Source organism: Schistocerca nitens, unplaced genomic scaffold, assembly GCF_023898315.1.
Source record: "Schistocerca nitens isolate TAMUIC-IGC-003100 unplaced genomic scaffold, iqSchNite1.1 HiC_scaffold_27, whole genome shotgun sequence".
Taxonomy (NCBI): Eukaryota; Metazoa; Arthropoda; class Insecta; order Orthoptera; family Acrididae; genus Schistocerca; species Schistocerca nitens.
In genome coordinates, this window is record NW_026045580.1 from 1 (window position 1) to 22,848 (window position 22,848).

Genomic DNA, 22,848 nt, shown 5'->3' on the forward strand with positions numbered 1-22,848 from the left:
TTAGACCGCTCGGCCAATCTGACTTGTGAGCGCAAACGACCTGCTGCTGTCGTTCCTAGCAACATCTCCAGAGCCTTACTGCGAAATGTGCTTGTTTTTTCTTGTGTGAAGGAAATACGTTTTTTTAGAGTATTTTAGACGAGTTGTCAGATGTGAGGTTGCACCCCACCCTCACTTTCGGGAGCCAGAGCTTAAATATGGCGCCTGACACCGTTGTTTTCCGTCGCCTTCTGTCTTAAGTGGAACGAGCAGAACTCCAACTATCAATTTTTACATTGTCGCAGAGAAAACAACGAATGACAAGAAAAGGCCGTTCCCTAGCAACGGCTACGCTGTGCATTTCACCCTCAGGGGAAGCTAATGATATGCTCCAGGCGAGAATCAAACTAACCAACTTAACACTGTGATACGTACGCGCTTTCTACTTCTGTACTGGCACACATATGCTCAATCGTCTCTGGATCGTCAGTAAGTACGTCACATTACATATTTCTTTGATCACGCTGCTGTAAATTAAAGGGCAGTTTTTTCAATGGATGTCAGTTCTGCTTCTAGTTACGCTACATCGCCCTAGCAGCACCTACACACTGCGTTCAGATGTGCTCACCTCCGCCCTGGCGTAGAGCGCCTACAGCGTCATCGCCTTCGGCCTCTGGTGGCAGGAGGGTAGCCGACACATCGCGGCGTGAGTGAAACGCAGCGCAAGGCGGTGGTGGTGTAACGGTCAGCATGGTTGCTTCCCAAGCAGTTGATCCGGGTTCGACTCCCGGCCACCGCACGAAACGTAAATTTTTCTTCTAGGGATATTCCACGTAACGTAACGCGATCCTCGAACCTGAGAACTGTCGCGCTACGAATAGTTTTCCTTCGCCCCACGTCTCACTCCGTGTAGCCAGTGCGCTAGTCGCCGGATTTCGTTTCACAGCATCGTGTGTCTCCATGTGTCGACTTGTCTCGACTTTGCTCGGCTGACGCGAAAGCTGACGCTTGGAAACGGGCATATATGTAGAGGGCAGGCGCGAGAAACGACTGTGAGAGACCAAAAAACGACAAACACACGACAGAACCTTTCATTTTATTGTGGCCACAGATTCGCGCCTTAGTGTACCGAGAGGCAAGAGTGGCGTCAGCGTGCTGAACAGCATCATTAACGCTAAGCAGCAACGAAACCGAAGTAAAAAGGCAAAAGGAAAGAAGCCAAACGCAGGTCGAGCTCCCAGCTGGTCACCCACCCAACTACTAACCACACACAACGGTTCTTAACTCCAATGAACAGCCGAGAACCGCTGCACTCAGCGTGCTACGGCCGCTAGCCACAACGCCAGCAAACGTGCAGACATCTTGCTTCTTGTGCATATCACTTGGTATTTACCTGGCAGTGTCTCGCTGGAGGAAGCACTGTCTTTTACGAGAGAAAAATTAAATGGCACTTGCTGCGATCGAATACATGGCCTTTGTGTTCACACCACGACGCTCTAACCTACTCAGCTGACGACCTATGCAATGGGGCCACGTCAGCAGTCCAGTACCCGGTCCACCGGCTCATCCACCTTCGTTACTGCCCTGCCAGTCATTTAAACACGTATCTGTTTTCGTTGACTTTTGCTTTCTTGACGTTGGACCCAAAAAGCACAACACAAAGAAAACGTAAACGCCGTGAGAATAGCCAAGACTCAGCAAACGAAAGAATGTTCGGCTACCGGGAATCGAATCCGGGCCGCCTGGCTGAAAGCCATGTCTCCCAACAGCTTTCCATTCCTTCTGACCGCCGGGCAATCAGACTTGCAGGGCAAGCTCCGTAACCACTGCCGTCTCTAATAATATCTCTCGAACCTGTTTGCGCGTAATTGACTTGCTTTCCCGCACGAAGGAAATGGCCAGTTAAGGAATATTTAAAATTCATTGTCAGATGTGGGGTTCGAACCCACGCTCCCGTTCGGGAACCAGAGCTTAAATCTGGCGCCTTAGACCGCTCGGCCAATCTGACTTGTGAGCGCAAACGACCTGCTGCTGTCGTTCCTAGCAACATCTCCAGAGCCTTACTGCGAAATGTGCTTGTTTTTTCTTGTGTGAAGGAAATACGTTTTTTTAGAGTATTTTAGACGAGTTGTCAGATGTGAGGTTGCACCCCACCCTCACTTTCGGGAGCCAGAGCTTAAATATGGCGCCTGACACCGTTGTTTTCCGTCGCCTTCTGTCTTAAGTGGAACGAGCAGAACTCCAACTATCAATTTTTACATTGTCGCAGAGAAAACAACGAATGACAAGAAAAGGCCGTTCCCTAGCAACGGCTACGCTGTGCATTTCACCCTCAGGGGAAGCTAATGATATGCTCCAGGCGAGAATCAAACTAACCAACTTAACACTGTGATACGTACGCGCTTTCTACTTCTGTACTGGCACACATATGCTCAATCGTCTCTGGATCGTCAGTAAGTACGTCACATTACATATTTCTTTGATCACGCTGCTGTAAATTAAAGGGCAGTTTTTTCAATGGATGTCAGTTCTGCTTCTAGTTACGCTACATCGCCCTAGCAGCACCTACACACTGCGTTCAGATGTGCTCACCTCCGCCCTGGCGTAGAGCGCCTACAGCGTCATCGCCTTCGGCCTCTGGTGGCAGGAGGGTAGCCGACACATCGCGGCGTGAGTGAAACGCAGCGCAAGGCGGTGGTGGTGTAACGGTCAGCATGGTTGCTTCCCAAGCAGTTGATCCGGGTTCGACTCCCGGCCACCGCACGAAACGTAAATTTTTCTTCTAGGGATATTCCACGTAACGTAACGCGATCCTCGAACCTGAGAACTGTCGCGCTACGAATAGTTTTCCTTCGCCCCACGTCTCACTCCGTGTAGCCAGTGCGCTAGTCGCCGGATTTCGTTTCACAGCATCGTGTGTCTCCATGTGTCGACTTGTCTCGACTTTGCTCGGCTGACGCGAAAGCTGACGCTTGGAAACGGGCATATATGTAGAGGGCAGGCGCGAGAAACGACTGTGAGAGACCAAAAAACGACAAACACACGACAGAACCTTTCATTTTATTGTGGCCACAGATTCGCGCCTTAGTGTACCGAGAGGCAAGAGTGGCGTCAGCGTGCTGAACAGCATCATTAACGCTAAGCAGCAACGAAACCGAAGTAAAAAGGCAAAAGGAAAGAAGCCAAACGCAGGTCGAGCTCCCAGCTGGTCACCCACCCAACTACTAACCACACACAACGGTTCTTAACTCCAATGAACAGCCGAGAACCGCTGCACTCAGCGTGCTACGGCCGCTAGCCACAACGCCAGCAAACGTGCAGACATCTTGCTTCTTGTGCATATCACTTGGTATTTACCTGGCAGTGTCTCGCTGGAGGAAGCACTGTCTTTTACGAGAGAAAAATTAAATGGCACTTGCTGCGATCGAATACATGGCCTTTGTGTTCACACCACGACGCTCTAACCTACTCAGCTGACGACCTATGCAATGGGGCCACGTCAGCAGTCCAGTACCCGGTCCACCGGCTCATCCACCTTCGTTACTGCCCTGCCAGTCATTTAAACACGTATCTGTTTTCGTTGACTTTTGCTTTCTTGACGTTGGACCCAAAAAGCACAACACAAAGAAAACGTAAACGCCGTGAGAATAGCCAAGACTCAGCAAACGAAAGAATGTTCGGCTACCGGGAATCGAATCCGGGCCGCCTGGCTGAAAGCCATGTCTCCCAACAGCTTTCCATTCCTTCTGACCGCCGGGCAATCAGACTTGCAGGGCAAGCTCCGTAACCACTGCCGTCTCTAATAATATCTCTCGAACCTGTTTGCGCGTAATTGACTTGCTTTCCCGCACGAAGGAAATGGCCAGTTAAGGAATATTTAAAATTCATTGTCAGATGTGGGGTTCGAACCCACGCTCCCGTTCGGGAACCAGAGCTTAAATCTGGCGCCTTAGACCGCTCGGCCAATCTGACTTGTGAGCGCAAACGACCTGCTGCTGTCGTTCCTAGCAACATCTCCAGAGCCTTACTGCGAAATGTGCTTGTTTTTTCTTGTGTGAAGGAAATACGTTTTTTTAGAGTATTTTAGACGAGTTGTCAGATGTGAGGTTGCACCCCACCCTCACTTTCGGGAGCCAGAGCTTAAATATGGCGCCTGACACCGTTGTTTTCCGTCGCCTTCTGTCTTAAGTGGAACGAGCAGAACTCCAACTATCAATTTTTACATTGTCGCAGAGAAAACAACGAATGACAAGAAAAGGCCGTTCCCTAGCAACGGCTACGCTGTGCATTTCACCCTCAGGGGAAGCTAATGATATGCTCCAGGCGAGAATCAAACTAACCAACTTAACACTGTGATACGTACGCGCTTTCTACTTCTGTACTGGCACACATATGCTCAATCGTCTCTGGATCGTCAGTAAGTACGTCACATTACATATTTCTTTGATCACGCTGCTGTAAATTAAAGGGCAGTTTTTTCAATGGATGTCAGTTCTGCTTCTAGTTACGCTACATCGCCCTAGCAGCACCTACACACTGCGTTCAGATGTGCTCACCTCCGCCCTGGCGTAGAGCGCCTACAGCGTCATCGCCTTCGGCCTCTGGTGGCAGGAGGGTAGCCGACACATCGCGGCGTGAGTGAAACGCAGCGCAAGGCGGTGGTGGTGTAACGGTCAGCATGGTTGCTTCCCAAGCAGTTGATCCGGGTTCGACTCCCGGCCACCGCACGAAACGTAAATTTTTCTTCTAGGGATATTCCACGTAACGTAACGCGATCCTCGAACCTGAGAACTGTCGCGCTACGAATAGTTTTCCTTCGCCCCACGTCTCACTCCGTGTAGCCAGTGCGCTAGTCGCCGGATTTCGTTTCACAGCATCGTGTGTCTCCATGTGTCGACTTGTCTCGACTTTGCTCGGCTGACGCGAAAGCTGACGCTTGGAAACGGGCATATATGTAGAGGGCAGGCGCGAGAAACGACTGTGAGAGACCAAAAAACGACAAACACACGACAGAACCTTTCATTTTATTGTGGCCACAGATTCGCGCCTTAGTGTACCGAGAGGCAAGAGTGGCGTCAGCGTGCTGAACAGCATCATTAACGCTAAGCAGCAACGAAACCGAAGTAAAAAGGCAAAAGGAAAGAAGCCAAACGCAGGTCGAGCTCCCAGCTGGTCACCCACCCAACTACTAACCACACACAACGGTTCTTAACTCCAATGAACAGCCGAGAAGCGCTGCACTCAGCGTGCTACGGCCGCTAGCCACAACGCCACCAAACGTGCAGACATCTTGCTTCTTGTGCATATCACTTGGTATTTACCTGGCAGTGTCTCGCTGGAGGAAGCACTGTCTTTTACGAGAGAAAAATTAAATGGCACTTGCTGCGATCGAATACATGGCCTTTGTGTTCACACCACGACGCTCTAACCTACTCAGCTGACGACCTATGCAATGGGGCCACGTCAGCAGTCCAGTACCCGGTCCACCGGCTCATCCACCTTCGTTACTGCCCTGCCAGTCATTTAAACACGTATCTGTTTTCGTTGACTTTTGCTTTCTTGACGTTGGACCCAAAAAGCACAACACAAAGAAAACGTAAACGCCGTGAGAATAGCCAAGACTCAGCAAACGAAAGAATGTTCGGCTACCGGGAATCGAATCCGGGCCGCCTGGCTGAAAGCCATGTCTCCCAACAGCTTTCCATTCCTTCTGACCGCCGGGCAATCAGACTTGCAGGGCAAGCTCCGTAACCACTGCCGTCTCTAATAATATCTCTCGAACCTGTTTGCGCGTAATTGACTTGCTTTCCCGCACGAAGGAAATGGCCAGTTAAGGAATATTTAAAATTCATTGTCAGATGTGGGGTTCGAACCCACGCTCCCGTTCGGGAACCAGAGCTTAAATCTGGCGCCTTAGACCGCTCGGCCAATCTGACTTGTGAGCGCAAACGACCTGCTGCTGTCGTTCCTAGCAACATCTCCAGAGCCTTACTGCGAAATGTGCTTGTTTTTTCTTGTGTGAAGGAAATACGTTTTTTTAGAGTATTTTAGACGAGTTGTCAGATGTGAGGTTGCACCCCACCCTCACTTTCGGGAGCCAGAGCTTAAATATGGCGCCTGACACCGTTGTTTTCCGTCGCCTTCTGTCTTAAGTGGAACGAGCAGAACTCCAACTATCAATTTTTACATTGTCGCAGAGAAAACAACGAATGACAAGAAAAGGCCGTTCCCTAGCAACGGCTACGCTGTGCATTTCACCCTCAGGGGAAGCTAATGATATGCTCCAGGCGAGAATCAAACTAACCAACTTAACACTGTGATACGTACGCGCTTTCTACTTCTGTACTGGCACACATATGCTCAATCGTCTCTGGATCGTCAGTAAGTACGTCACATTACATATTTCTTTGATCACGCTGCTGTAAATTAAAGGGCAGTTTTTTCAATGGATGTCAGTTCTGCTTCTAGTTACGCTACATCGCCCTAGCAGCACCTACACACTGCGTTCAGATGTGCTCACCTCCGCCCTGGCGTAGAGCGCCTACAGCGTCATCGCCTTCGGCCTCTGGTGGCAGGAGGGTAGCCGACACATCGCGGCGTGAGTGAAACGCAGCGCAAGGCGGTGGTGGTGTAACGGTCAGCATGGTTGCTTCCCAAGCAGTTGATCCGGGTTCGACTCCCGGCCACCGCACGAAACGTAAATTTTTCTTCTAGGGATATTCCACGTAACGTAACGCGATCCTCGAACCTGAGAACTGTCGCGCTACGAATAGTTTTCCTTCGCCCCACGTCTCACTCCGTGTAGCCAGTGCGCTAGTCGCCGGATTTCGTTTCACAGCATCGTGTGTCTCCATGTGTCGACTTGTCTCGACTTTGCTCGGCTGACGCGAAAGCTGACGCTTGGAAACGGGCATATATGTAGAGGGCAGGCGCGAGAAACGACTGTGAGAGACCAAAAAACGACAAACACACGACAGAACCTTTCATTTTATTGTGGCCACAGATTCGCGCCTTAGTGTACCGAGAGGCAAGAGTGGCGTCAGCGTGCTGAACAGCATCATTAACGCTAAGCAGCAACGAAACCGAAGTAAAAAGGCAAAAGGAAAGAAGCCAAACGCAGGTCGAGCTCCCAGCTGGTCACCCACCCAACTACTAACCACACACAACGGTTCTTAACTCCAATGAACAGCCGAGAACCGCTGCACTCAGCGTGCTACGGCCGCTAGCCACAACGCCAGCAAACGTGCAGACATCTTGCTTCTTGTGCATATCACTTGGTATTTACCTGGCAGTGTCTCGCTGGAGGAAGCACTGTCTTTTACGAGAGAAAAATTAAATGGCACTTGCTGCGATCGAATACATGGCCTTTGTGTTCACACCACGACGCTCTAACCTACTCAGCTGACGACCTATGCAATGGGGCCACGTCAGCAGTCCAGTACCCGGTCCACCGGCTCATCCACCTTCGTTACTGCCCTGCCAGTCATTTAAACACGTATCTGTTTTCGTTGACTTTTGCTTTCTTGACGTTGGACCCAAAAAGCACAACACAAAGAAAACGTAAACGCCGTGAGAATAGCCAAGACTCAGCAAACGAAAGAATGTTCGGCTACCGGGAATCGAATCCGGGCCGCCTGGCTGAAAGCCATGTCTCCCAACAGCTTTCCATTCCTTCTGACCGCCGGGCAATCAGACTTGCAGGGCAAGCTCCGTAACCACTGCCGTCTCTAATAATATCTCTCGAACCTGTTTGCGCGTAATTGACTTGCTTTCCCGCACGAAGGAAATGGCCAGTTAAGGAATATTTAAAATTCATTGTCAGATGTGGGGTTCGAACCCACGCTCCCGTTCGGGAACCAGAGCTTAAATCTGGCGCCTTAGACCGCTCGGCCAATCTGACTTGTGAGCGCAAACGACCTGCTGCTGTCGTTCCTAGCAACATCTCCAGAGCCTTACTGCGAAATGTGCTTGTTTTTTCTTGTGTGAAGGAAATACGTTTTTTTAGAGTATTTTAGACGAGTTGTCAGATGTGAGGTTGCACCCCACCCTCACTTTCGGGAGCCAGAGCTTAAATATGGCGCCTGACACCGTTGTTTTCCGTCGCCTTCTGTCTTAAGTGGAACGAGCAGAACTCCAACTATCAATTTTTACATTGTCGCAGAGAAAACAACGAATGACAAGAAAAGGCCGTTCCCTAGCAACGGCTACGCTGTGCATTTCACCCTCAGGGGAAGCTAATGATATGCTCCAGGCGAGAATCAAACTAACCAACTTAACACTGTGATACGTACGCGCTTTCTACTTCTGTACTGGCACACATATGCTCAATCGTCTCTGGATCGTCAGTAAGTACGTCACATTACATATTTCTTTGATCACGCTGCTGTAAATTAAAGGGCAGTTTTTTCAATGGATGTCAGTTCTGCTTCTAGTTACGCTACATCGCCCTAGCAGCACCTACACACTGCGTTCAGATGTGCTCACCTCCGCCCTGGCGTAGAGCGCCTACAGCGTCATCGCCTTCGGCCTCTGGTGGCAGGAGGGTAGCCGACACATCGCGGCGTGAGTGAAACGCAGCGCAAGGCGGTGGTGGTGTAACGGTCAGCATGGTTGCTTCCCAAGCAGTTGATCCGGGTTCGACTCCCGGCCACCGCACGAAACGTAAATTTTTCTTCTAGGGATATTCCACGTAACGTAACGCGATCCTCGAACCTGAGAACTGTCGCGCTACGAATAGTTTTCCTTCGCCCCACGTCTCACTCCGTGTAGCCAGTGCGCTAGTCGCCGGATTTCGTTTCACAGCATCGTGTGTCTCCATGTGTCGACTTGTCTCGACTTTGCTCGGCTGACGCGAAAGCTGACGCTTGGAAACGGGCATATATGTAGAGGGCAGGCGCGAGAAACGACTGTGAGAGACCAAAAAACGACAAACACACGACAGAACCTTTCATTTTATTGTGGCCACAGATTCGCGCCTTAGTGTACCGAGAGGCAAGAGTGGCGTCAGCGTGCTGAACAGCATCATTAACGCTAAGCAGCAACGAAACCGAAGTAAAAAGGCAAAAGGAAAGAAGCCAAACGCAGGTCGAGCTCCCAGCTGGTCACCCACCCAACTACTAACCACACACAACGGTTCTTAACTCCAATGAACAGCCGAGAACCGCTGCACTCAGCGTGCTACGGCCGCTAGCCACAACGCCACCAAACGTGCAGACATCTTGCTTCTTGTGCATATCACTTGGTATTTACCTGGCAGTGTCTCGCTGGAGGAAGCACTGTCTTTTACGAGAGAAAAATTAAATGGCACTTGCTGCGATCGAATACATGGCCTTTGTGTTCACACCACGACGCTCTAACCTACTCAGCTGACGACCTATGCAATGGGGCCACGTCAGCAGTCCAGTACCCGGTCCACCGGCTCATCCACCTTCGTTACTGCCCTGCCAGTCATTTAAACACGTATCTGTTTTCGTTGACTTTTGCTTTCTTGACGTTGGACCCAAAAAGCACAACACAAAGAAAACGTAAACGCCGTGAGAATAGCCAAGACTCAGCAAACGAAAGAATGTTCGGCTACCGGGAATCGAATCCGGGCCGCCTGGCTGAAAGCCATGTCTCCCAACAGCTTTCCATTCCTTCTGACCGCCGGGCAATCAGACTTGCAGGGCAAGCTCCGTAACCACTGCCGTCTCTAATAATATCTCTCGAACCTGTTTGCGCGTAATTGACTTGCTTTCCCGCACGAAGGAAATGGCCAGTTAAGGAATATTTAAAATTCATTGTCAGATGTGGGGTTCGAACCCACGCTCCCGTTCGGGAACCAGAGCTTAAATCTGGCGCCTTAGACCGCTCGGCCAATCTGACTTGTGAGCGCAAACGACCTGCTGCTGTCGTTCCTAGCAACATCTCCAGAGCCTTACTGCGAAATGTGCTTGTTTTTTCTTGTGTGAAGGAAATACGTTTTTTTAGAGTATTTTAGACGAGTTGTCAGATGTGAGGTTGCACCCCACCCTCACTTTCGGGAGCCAGAGCTTAAATATGGCGCCTGACACCGTTGTTTTCCGTCGCCTTCTGTCTTAAGTGGAACGAGCAGAACTCCAACTATCAATTTTTACATTGTCGCAGAGAAAACAACGAATGACAAGAAAAGGCCGTTCCCTAGCAACGGCTACGCTGTGCATTTCACCCTCAGGGGAAGCTAATGATATGCTCCAGGCGAGAATCAAACTAACCAACTTAACACTGTGATACGTACGCGCTTTCTACTTCTGTACTGGCACACATATGCTCAATCGTCTCTGGATCGTCAGTAAGTACGTCACATTACATATTTCTTTGATCACGCTGCTGTAAATTAAAGGGCAGTTTTTTCAATGGATGTCAGTTCTGCTTCTAGTTACGCTACATCGCCCTAGCAGCACCTACACACTGCGTTCAGATGTGCTCACCTCCGCCCTGGCGTAGAGCGCCTACAGCGTCATCGCCTTCGGCCTCTGGTGGCAGGAGGGTAGCCGACACATCGCGGCGTGAGTGAAACGCAGCGCAAGGCGGTGGTGGTGTAACGGTCAGCATGGTTGCTTCCCAAGCAGTTGATCCGGGTTCGACTCCCGGCCACCGCACGAAACGTAAATTTTTCTTCTAGGGATATTCCACGTAACGTAACGCGATCCTCGAACCTGAGAACTGTCGCGCTACGAATAGTTTTCCTTCGCCCCACGTCTCACTCCGTGTAGCCAGTGCGCTAGTCGCCGGATTTCGTTTCACAGCATCGTGTGTCTCCATGTGTCGACTTGTCTCGACTTTGCTCGGCTGACGCGAAAGCTGACGCTTGGAAACGGGCATATATGTAGAGGGCAGGCGCGAGAAACGACTGTGAGAGACCAAAAAACGACAAACACACGACAGAACCTTTCATTTTATTGTGGCCACAGATTCGCGCCTTAGTGTACCGAGAGGCAAGAGTGGCGTCAGCGTGCTGAACAGCATCATTAACGCTAAGCAGCAACGAAACCGAAGTAAAAAGGCAAAAGGAAAGAAGCCAAACGCAGGTCGAGCTCCCAGCTGGTCACCCACCCAACTACTAACCACACACAACGGTTCTTAACTCCAATGAACAGCCGAGAACCGCTGCACTCAGCGTGCTACGGCCGCTAGCCACAACGCCAGCAAACGTGCAGACATCTTGCTTCTTGTGCATATCACTTGGTATTTACCTGGCAGTGTCTCGCTGGAGGAAGCACTGTCTTTTACGAGAGAAAAATTAAATGGCACTTGCTGCGATCGAATACATGGCCTTTGTGTTCACACCACGACGCTCTAACCTACTCAGCTGACGACCTATGCAATGGGGCCACGTCAGCAGTCCAGTACCCGGTCCACCGGCTCATCCACCTTCGTTACTGCCCTGCCAGTCATTTAAACACGTATCTGTTTTCGTTGACTTTTGCTTTCTTGACGTTGGACCCAAAAAGCACAACACAAAGAAAACGTAAACGCCGTGAGAATAGCCAAGACTCAGCAAACGAAAGAATGTTCGGCTACCGGGAATCGAATCCGGGCCGCCTGGCTGAAAGCCATGTCTCCCAACAGCTTTCCATTCCTTCTGACCGCCGGGCAATCAGACTTGCAGGGCAAGCTCCGTAACCACTGCCGTCTCTAATAATATCTCTCGAACCTGTTTGCGCGTAATTGACTTGCTTTCCCGCACGAAGGAAATGGCCAGTTAAGGAATATTTAAAATTCATTGTCAGATGTGGGGTTCGAACCCACGCTCCCGTTCGGGAACCAGAGCTTAAATCTGGCGCCTTAGACCGCTCGGCCAATCTGACTTGTGAGCGCAAACGACCTGCTGCTGTCGTTCCTAGCAACATCTCCAGAGCCTTACTGCGAAATGTGCTTGTTTTTTCTTGTGTGAAGGAAATACGTTTTTTTAGAGTATTTTAGACGAGTTGTCAGATGTGAGGTTGCACCCCACCCTCACTTTCGGGAGCCAGAGCTTAAATATGGCGCCTGACACCGTTGTTTTCCGTCGCCTTCTGTCTTAAGTGGAACGAGCAGAACTCCAACTATCAATTTTTACATTGTCGCAGAGAAAACAACGAATGACAAGAAAAGGCCGTTCCCTAGCAACGGCTACGCTGTGCATTTCACCCTCAGGGGAAGCTAATGATATGCTCCAGGCGAGAATCAAACTAACCAACTTAACACTGTGATACGTACGCGCTTTCTACTTCTGTACTGGCACACATATGCTCAATCGTCTCTGGATCGTCAGTAAGTACGTCACATTACATATTTCTTTGATCACGCTGCTGTAAATTAAAGGGCAGTTTTTTCAATGGATGTCAGTTCTGCTTCTAGTTACGCTACATCGCCCTAGCAGCACCTACACACTGCGTTCAGATGTGCTCACCTCCGCCCTGGCGTAGAGCGCCTACAGCGTCATCGCCTTCGGCCTCTGGTGGCAGGAGGGTAGCCGACACATCGCGGCGTGAGTGAAACGCAGCGCAAGGCGGTGGTGGTGTAACGGTCAGCATGGTTGCTTCCCAAGCAGTTGATCCGGGTTCGACTCCCGGCCACCGCACGAAACGTAAATTTTTCTTCTAGGGATATTCCACGTAACGTAACGCGATCCTCGAACCTGAGAACTGTCGCGCTACGAATAGTTTTCCTTCGCCCCACGTCTCACTCCGTGTAGCCAGTGCGCTAGTCGCCGGATTTCGTTTCACAGCATCGTGTGTCTCCATGTGTCGACTTGTCTCGACTTTGCTCGGCTGACGCGAAAGCTGACGCTTGGAAACGGGCATATATGTAGAGGGCAGGCGCGAGAAACGACTGTGAGAGACCAAAAAACGACAAACACACGACAGAACCTTTCATTTTATTGTGGCCACAGATTCGCGCCTTAGTGTACCGAGAGGCAAGAGTGGCGTCAGCGTGCTGAACAGCATCATTAACGCTAAGCAGCAACGAAACCGAAGTAAAAAGGCAAAAGGAAAGAAGCCAAACGCAGGTCGAGCTCCCAGCTGGTCACCCACCCAACTACTAACCACACACAACGGTTCTTAACTCCAATGAACAGCCGAGAACCGCTGCACTCAGCGTGCTACGGCCGCTAGCCACAACGCCACCAAACGTGCAGACATCTTGCTTCTTGTGCATATCACTTGGTATTTACCTGGCAGTGTCTCGCTGGAGGAAGCACTGTCTTTTACGAGAGAAAAATTAAATGGCACTTGCTGCGATCGAATACATGGCCTTTGTGTTCACACCACGACGCTCTAACCTACTCAGCTGACGACCTATGCAATGGGGCCACGTCAGCAGTCCAGTACCCGGTCCACCGGCTCATCCACCTTCGTTACTGCCCTGCCAGTCATTTAAACACGTATCTGTTTTCGTTGACTTTTGCTTTCTTGACGTTGGACCCAAAAAGCACAACACAAAGAAAACGTAAACGCCGTGAGAATAGCCAAGACTCAGCAAACGAAAGAATGTTCGGCTACCGGGAATCGAATCCGGGCCGCCTGGCTGAAAGCCATGTCTCCCAACAGCTTTCCATTCCTTCTGACCGCCGGGCAATCAGACTTGCAGGGCAAGCTCCGTAACCACTGCCGTCTCTAATAATATCTCTCGAACCTGTTTGCGCGTAATTGACTTGCTTTCCCGCACGAAGGAAATGGCCAGTTAAGGAATATTTAAAATTCATTGTCAGATGTGGGGTTCGAACCCACGCTCCCGTTCGGGAACCAGAGCTTAAATCTGGCGCCTTAGACCGCTCGGCCAATCTGACTTGTGAGCGCAAACGACCTGCTGCTGTCGTTCCTAGCAACATCTCCAGAGCCTTACTGCGAAATGTGCTTGTTTTTTCTTGTGTGAAGGAAATACGTTTTTTTAGAGTATTTTAGACGAGTTGTCAGATGTGAGGTTGCACCCCACCCTCACTTTCGGGAGCCAGAGCTTAAATATGGCGCCTGACACCGTTGTTTTCCGTCGCCTTCTGTCTTAAGTGGAACGAGCAGAACTCCAACTATCAATTTTTACATTGTCGCAGAGAAAACAACGAATGACAAGAAAAGGCCGTTCCCTAGCAACGGCTACGCTGTGCATTTCACCCTCAGGGGAAGCTAATGATATGCTCCAGGCGAGAATCAAACTAACCAACTTAACACTGTGATACGTACGCGCTTTCTACTTCTGTACTGGCACACATATGCTCAATCGTCTCTGGATCGTCAGTAAGTACGTCACATTACATATTTCTTTGATCACGCTGCTGTAAATTAAAGGGCAGTTTTTTCAATGGATGTCAGTTCTGCTTCTAGTTACGCTACATCGCCCTAGCAGCACCTACACACTGCGTTCAGATGTGCTCACCTCCGCCCTGGCGTAGAGCGCCTACAGCGTCATCGCCTTCGGCCTCTGGTGGCAGGAGGGTAGCCGACACATCGCGGCGTGAGTGAAACGCAGCGCAAGGCGGTGGTGGTGTAACGGTCAGCATGGTTGCTTCCCAAGCAGTTGATCCGGGTTCGACTCCCGGCCACCGCACGAAACGTAAATTTTTCTTCTAGGGATATTCCACGTAACGTAACGCGATCCTCGAACCTGAGAACTGTCGCGCTACGAATAGTTTTCCTTCGCCCCACGTCTCACTCCGTGTAGCCAGTGCGCTAGTCGCCGGATTTCGTTTCACAGCATCGTGTGTCTCCATGTGTCGACTTGTCTCGACTTTGCTCGGCTGACGCGAAAGCTGACGCTTGGAAACGGGCATATATGTAGAGGGCAGGCGCGAGAAACGACTGTGAGAGACCAAAAAACGACAAACACACGACAGAACCTTTCATTTTATTGTGGCCACAGATTCGCGCCTTAGTGTACCGAGAGGCAAGAGTGGCGTCAGCGTGCTGAACAGCATCATTAACGCTAAGCAGCAACGAAACCGAAGTAAAAAGGCAAAAGGAAAGAAGCCAAACGCAGGTCGAGCTCCCAGCTGGTCACCCACCCAACTACTAACCACACACAACGGTTCTTAACTCCAATGAACAGCCGAGAACCGCTGCACTCAGCGTGCTACGGCCGCTAGCCACAACGCCACCAAACGTGCAGACATCTTGCTTCTTGTGCATATCACTTGGTATTTACCTGGCAGTGTCTCGCTGGAGGAAGCACTGTCTTTTACGAGAGAAAAATTAAATGGCACTTGCTGCGATCGAATACATGGCCTTTGTGTTCACACCACGACGCTCTAACCTACTCAGCTGACGACCTATGCAATGGGGCCACGTCAGCAGTCCAGTACCCGGTCCACCGGCTCATCCACCTTCGTTACTGCCCTGCCAGTCATTTAAACACGTATCTGTTTTCGTTGACTTTTGCTTTCTTGACGTTGGACCCAAAAAGCACAACACAAAGAAAACGTAAACGCCGTGAGAATAGCCAAGACTCAGCAAACGAAAGAATGTTCGGCTACCGGGAATCGAATCCGGGCCGCCTGGCTGAAAGCCATGTCTCCCAACAGCTTTCCATTCCTTCTGACCGCCGGGCAATCAGACTTGCAGGGCAAGCTCCGTAACCACTGCCGTCTCTAATAATATCTCTCGAACCTGTTTGCGCGTAATTGACTTGCTTTCCCGCACGAAGGAAATGGCCAGTTAAGGAATATTTAAAATTCATTGTCAGATGTGGGGTTCGAACCCACGCTCCCGTTCGGGAACCAGAGCTTAAATCTGGCGCCTTAGACCGCTCGGCCAATCTGACTTGTGAGCGCAAACGACCTGCTGCTGTCGTTCCTAGCAACATCTCCAGAGCCTTACTGCGAAATGTGCTTGTTTTTTCTTGTGTGAAGGAAATACGTTTTTTTAGAGTATTTTAGACGAGTTGTCAGATGTGAGGTTGCACCCCACCCTCACTTTCGGGAGCCAGAGCTTAAATATGGCGCCTGACACCGTTGTTTTCCGTCGCCTTCTGTCTTAAGTGGAACGAGCAGAACTCCAACTATCAATTTTTACATTGTCGCAGAGAAAACAACGAATGACAAGAAAAGGCCGTTCCCTAGCAACGGCTACGCTGTGCATTTCACCCTCAGGGGAAGCTAATGATATGCTCCAGGCGAGAATCAAACTAACCAACTTAACACTGTGATACGTACGCGCTTTCTACTTCTGTACTGGCACACATATGCTCAATCGTCTCTGGATCGTCAGTAAGTACGTCACATTACATATTTCTTTGATCACGCTGCTGTAAATTAAAGGGCAGTTTTTTCAATGGATGTCAGTTCTGCTTCTAGTTACGCTACATCGCCCTAGCAGCACCTACACACTGCGTTCAGATGTGCTCACCTCCGCCCTGGCGTAGAGCGCCTACAGCGTCATCGCCTTCGGCCTCTGGTGGCAGGAGGGTAGCCGACACATCGCGGCGTGAGTGAAACGCAGCGCAAGGCGGTGGTGGTGTAACGGTCAGCATGGTTGCTTCCCAAGCAGTTGATCCGGGTTCGACTCCCGGCCACCGCACGAAACGTAAATTTTTCTTCTAGGGATATTCCACGTAACGTAACGCGATCCTCGAACCTGAGAACTGTCGCGCTACGAATAGTTTTCCTTCGCCCCACGTCTCACTCCGTGTAGCCAGTGCGCTAGTCGCCGGATTTCGTTTCACAGCATCGTGTGTCTCCATGTGTCGACTTGTCTCGACTTTGCTCGGCTGACGCGAAAGCTGACGCTTGGAAACGGGCATATATGTAGAGGGCAGGCGCGAGAAACGACTGTGAGAGACCAAAAAACGACAAACACACGACAGAACCTTTCATTTTATTGTGGCCACAGATTCGCGCCTTAGTGTACCGAGAGGCAAGAGTGGCGTCAGCGTGCTGAACAGCATCATTAACGCTAAGCAGCAACGAAACCGAAGTAAAAAGGCAAAAGGAAAGAAGCCAAACGCAGGTCGAGCTCCCAGCTGGTCACCCACCCAACTACTAACCACACACAACGGTTCTTAACTCCAATGAACAGCCGAGAACCGCTGCACTCAGCGTGCTACGGCCGCTAGCCACAACGCCAGCAAACGTGCAGACATCTTGCTTCTTGTGCATATCACTTGGTATTTACCTGGCAGTGTCTCGCTGGAGGAAGCACTGTCTTTTACGAGAGAAAAATTAAATGGCACTTGCTGCGATCGAATACATGGCCTTTGTGTTCACACCACGACGCTCTAACCTACTCAGCTGACGACCTATGCAATGGGGCCACGTCAGCAGTCCAGTACCCGGTCCACCGGCTCATCCACCTTCGTTACTGCCCTGCCAGTCATTTAAACACGTATCTGTTTTCGTTGACTTTTGCTTTCTTGACGTTGGACCCAAAAAGCACAACACAAAGAAAACGTAAACGCCGTGAGAATAGCCAAGACTCAGCAAACGAAAGAATGTTCGGCTACCGGGAATCGAATCCGGGCCGCCTGGCTGAAAGCCATGTCTCCCAACAGCTTTCCATTCCTTCTGACCGCCGGGCAATCAGACTTGCAGGGCAAGCTCCGTAACCACTGCCGTCTCTAATAATATCTCTCGAACCTGTTTGCGCGTAATTGACTTGCTTTCCCGCACGAAGGAAATGGCCAGTTAAGGAATATTTAAAATTCATTGTCAGATGTGGGGTTCGAACCCACGCTCCCGTTCGGGAACCAGAGCTTAAATCTGGCGCCTTAGACCGCTCGGCCAATCTGACTTGTGAGCGCAAACGACCTGCTGCTGTCGTTCCTAGCAACATCTCCAGAGCCTTACTGCGAAATGTGCTTGTTTTTTCTTGTGTGAAGGAAATACGTTTTTTTAGAGTATTTTAGACGAGTTGTCAGATGTGAGGTTGCACCCCACCCTCACTTTCGGGAGCCAGAGCTTAAATATGGCGCCTGACACCGTTGTTTTCCGTCGCCTTCTGTCTTAAGTGGAACGAGCAGAACTCCAACTATCAATTTTTACATTGTCGCAGAGAAAACAACGAATGACAAGAAAAGGCCGTTCCCTAGCAACGGCTACGCTGTGCATTTCACCCTCAGGGGAAGCTAATGATATGCTCCAGGCGAGAATCAAACTAACCAACTTAACACTGTGATACGTACGCGCTTTCTACTTCTGTACTGGCACACATATGCTCAATCGTCTCTGGATCGTCAGTAAGTACGTCACATTACATATTTCTTTGATCACGCTGCTGTAAATTAAAGGGCAGTTTTTTCAATGGATGTCAGTTCTGCTTCTAGTTACGCTACATCGCCCTAGCAGCACCTACACACTGCGTTCAGATGTGCTCACCTCCGCCCTGGCGTAGAGCGCCTACAGCGTCATCGCCTTCGGCCTCTGGTGGCAGGAGGGTAGCCGACACATCGCGGCGTGAGTGAAACGCAGCGCAAGGCGGTGGTGGTGTAACGGTCAGCATGGTTGCTTCCCAAGCAGTTGATCCGGGTTCGACTCCCGGCCACCGCACGAAACGTAAATTTTTCTTCTAGGGATATTCCACGTAACGTAACGCGATCCTCGAACCTGAGAACTGTCGCGCTACGAATAGTTTTCCTTCGCCCCACGTCTCACTCCGTGTAGCCAGTGCGCTAGTCGCCGGATTTCGTTTCACAGCATCGTGTGTCTCCATGTGTCGACTTGTCTCGACTTTGCTCGGCTGACGCGAAAGCTGACGCTTGGAAACGGGCATATATGTAGAGGGCAGGCGCGAGAAACGACTGTGAGAGACCAAAAAACGACAAACACACGACAGAACCTTTCATTTTATTGTGGCCACAGATTCGCGCCTTAGTGTACCGAGAGGCAAGAGTGGCGTCAGCGTGCTGAACAGCATCATTAACGCTAAGCAGCAACGAAACCGAAGTAAAAAGGCAAAAGGAAAGAAGCCAAACGCAGGTCGAGCTCCCAGCTGGTCACCCACCCAACTACTAACCACACACAACGGTTCTTAACTCCAATGAACAGCCGAGAACCGCTGCACTCAGCGTGCTACGGCCGCTAGCCACAACGCCAGCAAACGTGCAGACATCTTGCTTCTTGTGCATATCACTTGGTATTTACCTGGCAGTGTCTCGCTGGAGGAAGCACTGTCTTTTACGAGAGAAAAATTAAATGGCACTTGCTGCGATCGAATACATGGCCTTTGTGTTCACACCACGACGCTCTAACCTACTCAGCTGACGACCTATGCAATGGGGCCACGTCAGCAGTCCAGTACCCGGTCCACCGGCTCATCCACCTTCGTTACTGCCCTGCCAGTCATTTAAACACGTATCTGTTTTCGTTGACTTTTGCTTTCTTGACGTTGGACCCAAAAAGCACAACACAAAGAAAACGTAAACGCCGTGAGAATAGCCAAGACTCAGCAAACGAAAGAATGTTCGGCTACCGGGAATCGAATCCGGGCCGCCTGGCTGAAAGCCATGTCTCCCAACAGCTTTCCATTCCTTCTGACCGCCGGGCAATCAGACTTGCAGGGCAAGCTCCGTAACCACTGCCGTCTCTAATAATATCTCTCGAACCTGTTTGCGCGTAATTGACTTGCTTTCCCGCACGAAGGAAATGGCCAGTTAAGGAATATTTAAAATTCATTGTCAGATGTGGGGTTCGAACCCACGCTCCCGTTCGGGAACCAGAGCTTAAATCTGGCGCCTTAGACCGCTCGGCCAATCTGACTTGTGAGCGCAAACGACCTGCTGCTGTCGTTCCTAGCAACATCTCCAGAGCCTTACTGCGAAATGTGCTTGTTTTTTCTTGTGTGAAGGAAATACGTTTTTTTAGAGTATTTTAGACGAGTTGTCAGATGTGAGGTTGCACCCCACCCTCACTTTCGGGAGCCAGAGCTTAAATATGGCGCCTGACACCGTTGTTTTCCGTCGCCTTCTGTCTTAAGTGGAACGAGCAGAACTCCAACTATCAATTTTTACATTGTCGCAGAGAAAACAACGAATGACAAGAAAAGGCCGTTCCCTAGCAACGGCTACGCTGTGCATTTCACCCTCAGGGGAAGCTAATGATATGCTCCAGGCGAGAATCAAACTAACCAACTTAACACTGTGATACGTACGCGCTTTCTACTTCTGTACTGGCACACATATGCTCAATCGTCTCTGGATCGTCAGTAAGTACGTCACATTACATATTTCTTTGATCACGCTGCTGTAAATTAAAGGGCAGTTTTTTCAATGGATGTCAGTTCTGCTTCTAGTTACGCTACATCGCCCTAGCAGCACCTACACACTGCGTTCAGATGTGCTCACCTCCGCCCTGGCGTAGAGCGCCTACAGCGTCATCGCCTTCGGCCTCTGGTGGCAGGAGGGTAGCCGACACATCGCGGCGTGAGTGAAACGCAGCGCAAGGCGGTGGTGGTGTAACGGTCAGCATGGTTGCTTCCCAAGCAGTTGATCCGGGTTCGACTCCCGGCCACCGCACGAAACGTAAATTTTTCTTCTAGGGATATTCCACGTAACGTAACGCGATCCTCGAACCTGAGAACTGTCGCGCTACGAATAGTTTTCCTTCGCCCCACGTCTCACTCCGTGTAGCCAGTGCGCTAGTCGCCGGATTTCGTTTCACAGCATCGTGTGTCTCCATGTGTCGACTTGTCTCGACTTTGCTCGGCTGACGCGAAAGCTGACGCTTGGAAACGGGCATATATGTAGAGGGCAGGCGCGAGAAACGACTGTGAGAGACCAAAAAACGACAAACACACGACAGAACCTTTCATTTTATTGTGGCCACAGATTCGCGCCTTAGTGTACCGAGAGGCAAGAGTGGCGTCAGCGTGCTGAACAGCATCATTAACGCTAAGCAGCAACGAAACCGAAGTAAAAAGGCAAAAGGAAAGAAGCCAAACGCAGGTCGAGCTCCCAGCTGGTCACCCACCCAACTACTAACCACACACAACGGTTCTTAACTCCAATGAACAGCCGAGAACCGCTGCACTCAGCGTGCTACGGCCGCTAGCCACAACGCCAGCAAACGTGCAGACATCTTGCTTCTTGTGCATATCACTTGGTATTTACCTGGCAGTGTCTCGCTGGAGGAAGCACTGTCTTTTACGAGAGAAAAATTAAATGGCACTTGCTGCGATCGAATACATGGCCTTTGTGTTCACACCACGACGCTCTAACCTACTCAGCTGACGACCTATGCAATGGGGCCACGTCAGCAGTCCAGTACCCGGTCCACCGGCTCATCCACCTTCGTTACTGCCCTGCCAGTCATTTAAACACGTATCTGTTTTCGTTGACTTTTGCTTTCTTGACGTTGGACCCAAAAAGCACAACACAAAGAAAACGTAAACGCCGTGAGAATAGCCAAGACTCAGCAAACGAAAGAATGTTCGGCTACCGGGAATCGAATCCGGGCCGCCTGGCTGAAAGCCATGTCTCCCAACAGCTTTCCATTCCTTCTGACCGCCGGGCAATCAGACTTGCAGGGCAAGCTCCGTAACCACTGCCGTCTCTAATAATATCTCTCGAACCTGTTTGCGCGTAATTGACTTGCTTTCCCGCACGAAGGAAATGGCCAGTTAAGGAATATTTAAAATTCATTGTCAGATGTGGGGTTCGAACCCACGCTCCCGTTCGGGAACCAGAGCTTAAATCTGGCGCCTTAGACCGCTCGGCCAATCTGACTTGTGAGCGCAAACGACCTGCTGCTGTCGTTCCTAGCAACATCTCCAGAGCCTTACTGCGAAATGTGCTTGTTTTTTCTTGTGTGAAGGAAATACGTTTTTTTAGAGTATTTTAGACGAGTTGTCAGATGTGAGGTTGCACCCCACCCTCACTTTCGGGAGCCAGAGCTTAAATATGGCGCCTGACACCGTTGTTTTCCGTCGCCTTCTGTCTTAAGTGGAACGAGCAGAACTCCAACTATCAATTTTTACATTGTCGCAGAGAAAACAACGAATGACAAGAAAAGGCCGTTCCCTAGCAACGGCTACGCTGTGCATTTCACCCTCAGGGGAAGCTAATGATATGCTCCAGGCGAGAATCAAACTAACCAACTTAACACTGTGATACGTACGCGCTTTCTACTTCTGTACTGGCACACATATGCTCAATCGTCTCTGGATCGTCAGTAAGTACGTCACATTACATATTTCTTTGATCACGCTGCTGTAAATTAAAGGGCAGTTTTTTCAATGGATGTCAGTTCTGCTTCTAGTTACGCTACATCGCCCTAGCAGCACCTACACACTGCGTTCAGATGTGCTCACCTCCGCCCTGGCGTAGAGCGCCTACAGCGTCATCGCCTTCGGCCTCTGGTGGCAGGAGGGTAGCCGACACATCGCGGCGTGAGTGAAACGCAGCGCAAGGCGGTGGTGGTGTAACGGTCAGCATGGTTGCTTCCCAAGCAGTTGATCCGGGTTCGACTCCCGGCCACCGCACGAAACGTAAATTTTTCTTCTAGGGATATTCCACGTAACGTAACGCGATCCTCGAACCTGAGAACTGTCGCGCTACGAATAGTTTTCCTTCGCCCCACGTCTCACTCCGTGTAGCCAGTGCGCTAGTCGCCGGATTTCGTTTCACAGCATCGTGTGTCTCCATGTGTCGACTTGTCTCGACTTTGCTCGGCTGACGCGAAAGCTGACGCTTGGAAACGGGCATATATGTAGAGGGCAGGCGCGAGAAACGACTGTGAGAGACCAAAAAACGACAAACACACGACAGAACCTTTCATTTTATTGTGGCCACAGATTCGCGCCTTAGTGTACCGAGAGGCAAGAGTGGCGTCAGCGTGCTGAACAGCATCATTAACGCTAAGCAGCAACGAAACCGAAGTAAAAAGGCAAAAGGAAAGAAGCCAAACGCAGGTCGAGCTCCCAGCTGGTCACCCACCCAACTACTAAC

General features: G+C 50.5%; 23 non-coding genes across 23 annotated transcripts; 12 read left to right on the top strand and 11 right to left on the bottom strand.

The window, feature by feature from the left end:
* The first annotated feature begins 706 nt into the window (after positions 1–706).
* On the top strand, positions 707–778 carry Trnag-ccc (transfer RNA glycine (anticodon CCC)). The gene has a single exon. It is a non-coding gene; the product is annotated as a tRNA-Gly (tRNA).
* A 1,125-nt stretch (positions 779–1,903) lies between these two features.
* On the bottom strand, positions 1,904–1,987 carry Trnal-uaa (transfer RNA leucine (anticodon UAA)). Its single transcript has one exon. It is a non-coding gene; the product is annotated as a tRNA-Leu (tRNA).
* Positions 1,988–2,670: 683 nt separating this feature from the next.
* Positions 2,671–2,742, top strand: Trnag-ccc (transfer RNA glycine (anticodon CCC)). Its single transcript has one exon. It is a non-coding gene; the product is annotated as a tRNA-Gly (tRNA).
* Positions 2,743–3,867: 1,125 nt separating this feature from the next.
* On the bottom strand, positions 3,868–3,951 carry Trnal-uaa (transfer RNA leucine (anticodon UAA)). The gene has a single exon. It is a non-coding gene; the product is annotated as a tRNA-Leu (tRNA).
* Positions 3,952–4,634: 683 nt separating this feature from the next.
* Positions 4,635–4,706, top strand: Trnag-ccc (transfer RNA glycine (anticodon CCC)). The gene has a single exon. It is a non-coding gene; the product is annotated as a tRNA-Gly (tRNA).
* A 1,125-nt stretch (positions 4,707–5,831) lies between these two features.
* On the bottom strand, positions 5,832–5,915 carry Trnal-uaa (transfer RNA leucine (anticodon UAA)). Its single transcript has one exon. It is a non-coding gene; the product is annotated as a tRNA-Leu (tRNA).
* A 683-nt stretch (positions 5,916–6,598) lies between these two features.
* On the top strand, positions 6,599–6,670 carry Trnag-ccc (transfer RNA glycine (anticodon CCC)). The gene has a single exon. It is a non-coding gene; the product is annotated as a tRNA-Gly (tRNA).
* Positions 6,671–7,795: 1,125 nt separating this feature from the next.
* Positions 7,796–7,879, bottom strand: Trnal-uaa (transfer RNA leucine (anticodon UAA)). The gene has a single exon. It is a non-coding gene; the product is annotated as a tRNA-Leu (tRNA).
* Positions 7,880–8,562: 683 nt separating this feature from the next.
* Positions 8,563–8,634, top strand: Trnag-ccc (transfer RNA glycine (anticodon CCC)). The gene has a single exon. It is a non-coding gene; the product is annotated as a tRNA-Gly (tRNA).
* Positions 8,635–9,759: 1,125 nt separating this feature from the next.
* On the bottom strand, positions 9,760–9,843 carry Trnal-uaa (transfer RNA leucine (anticodon UAA)). The gene has a single exon. It is a non-coding gene; the product is annotated as a tRNA-Leu (tRNA).
* A 683-nt stretch (positions 9,844–10,526) lies between these two features.
* Trnag-ccc (transfer RNA glycine (anticodon CCC)) lies at positions 10,527–10,598 on the top strand. The gene has a single exon. It is a non-coding gene; the product is annotated as a tRNA-Gly (tRNA).
* Positions 10,599–11,723: 1,125 nt separating this feature from the next.
* Trnal-uaa (transfer RNA leucine (anticodon UAA)) lies at positions 11,724–11,807 on the bottom strand. The gene has a single exon. It is a non-coding gene; the product is annotated as a tRNA-Leu (tRNA).
* A 683-nt stretch (positions 11,808–12,490) lies between these two features.
* On the top strand, positions 12,491–12,562 carry Trnag-ccc (transfer RNA glycine (anticodon CCC)). Its single transcript has one exon. It is a non-coding gene; the product is annotated as a tRNA-Gly (tRNA).
* A 1,125-nt stretch (positions 12,563–13,687) lies between these two features.
* Positions 13,688–13,771, bottom strand: Trnal-uaa (transfer RNA leucine (anticodon UAA)). The gene has a single exon. It is a non-coding gene; the product is annotated as a tRNA-Leu (tRNA).
* Positions 13,772–14,454: 683 nt separating this feature from the next.
* Positions 14,455–14,526, top strand: Trnag-ccc (transfer RNA glycine (anticodon CCC)). Its single transcript has one exon. It is a non-coding gene; the product is annotated as a tRNA-Gly (tRNA).
* A 1,125-nt stretch (positions 14,527–15,651) lies between these two features.
* Positions 15,652–15,735, bottom strand: Trnal-uaa (transfer RNA leucine (anticodon UAA)). The gene has a single exon. It is a non-coding gene; the product is annotated as a tRNA-Leu (tRNA).
* Positions 15,736–16,418: 683 nt separating this feature from the next.
* Trnag-ccc (transfer RNA glycine (anticodon CCC)) lies at positions 16,419–16,490 on the top strand. Its single transcript has one exon. It is a non-coding gene; the product is annotated as a tRNA-Gly (tRNA).
* A 1,125-nt stretch (positions 16,491–17,615) lies between these two features.
* Positions 17,616–17,699, bottom strand: Trnal-uaa (transfer RNA leucine (anticodon UAA)). The gene has a single exon. It is a non-coding gene; the product is annotated as a tRNA-Leu (tRNA).
* Positions 17,700–18,382: 683 nt separating this feature from the next.
* Trnag-ccc (transfer RNA glycine (anticodon CCC)) lies at positions 18,383–18,454 on the top strand. The gene has a single exon. It is a non-coding gene; the product is annotated as a tRNA-Gly (tRNA).
* A 1,125-nt stretch (positions 18,455–19,579) lies between these two features.
* Positions 19,580–19,663, bottom strand: Trnal-uaa (transfer RNA leucine (anticodon UAA)). Its single transcript has one exon. It is a non-coding gene; the product is annotated as a tRNA-Leu (tRNA).
* A 683-nt stretch (positions 19,664–20,346) lies between these two features.
* Trnag-ccc (transfer RNA glycine (anticodon CCC)) lies at positions 20,347–20,418 on the top strand. The gene has a single exon. It is a non-coding gene; the product is annotated as a tRNA-Gly (tRNA).
* Positions 20,419–21,543: 1,125 nt separating this feature from the next.
* On the bottom strand, positions 21,544–21,627 carry Trnal-uaa (transfer RNA leucine (anticodon UAA)). The gene has a single exon. It is a non-coding gene; the product is annotated as a tRNA-Leu (tRNA).
* Positions 21,628–22,310: 683 nt separating this feature from the next.
* On the top strand, positions 22,311–22,382 carry Trnag-ccc (transfer RNA glycine (anticodon CCC)). The gene has a single exon. It is a non-coding gene; the product is annotated as a tRNA-Gly (tRNA).
* Positions 22,383–22,848: the final 466 nt, after the last annotated feature.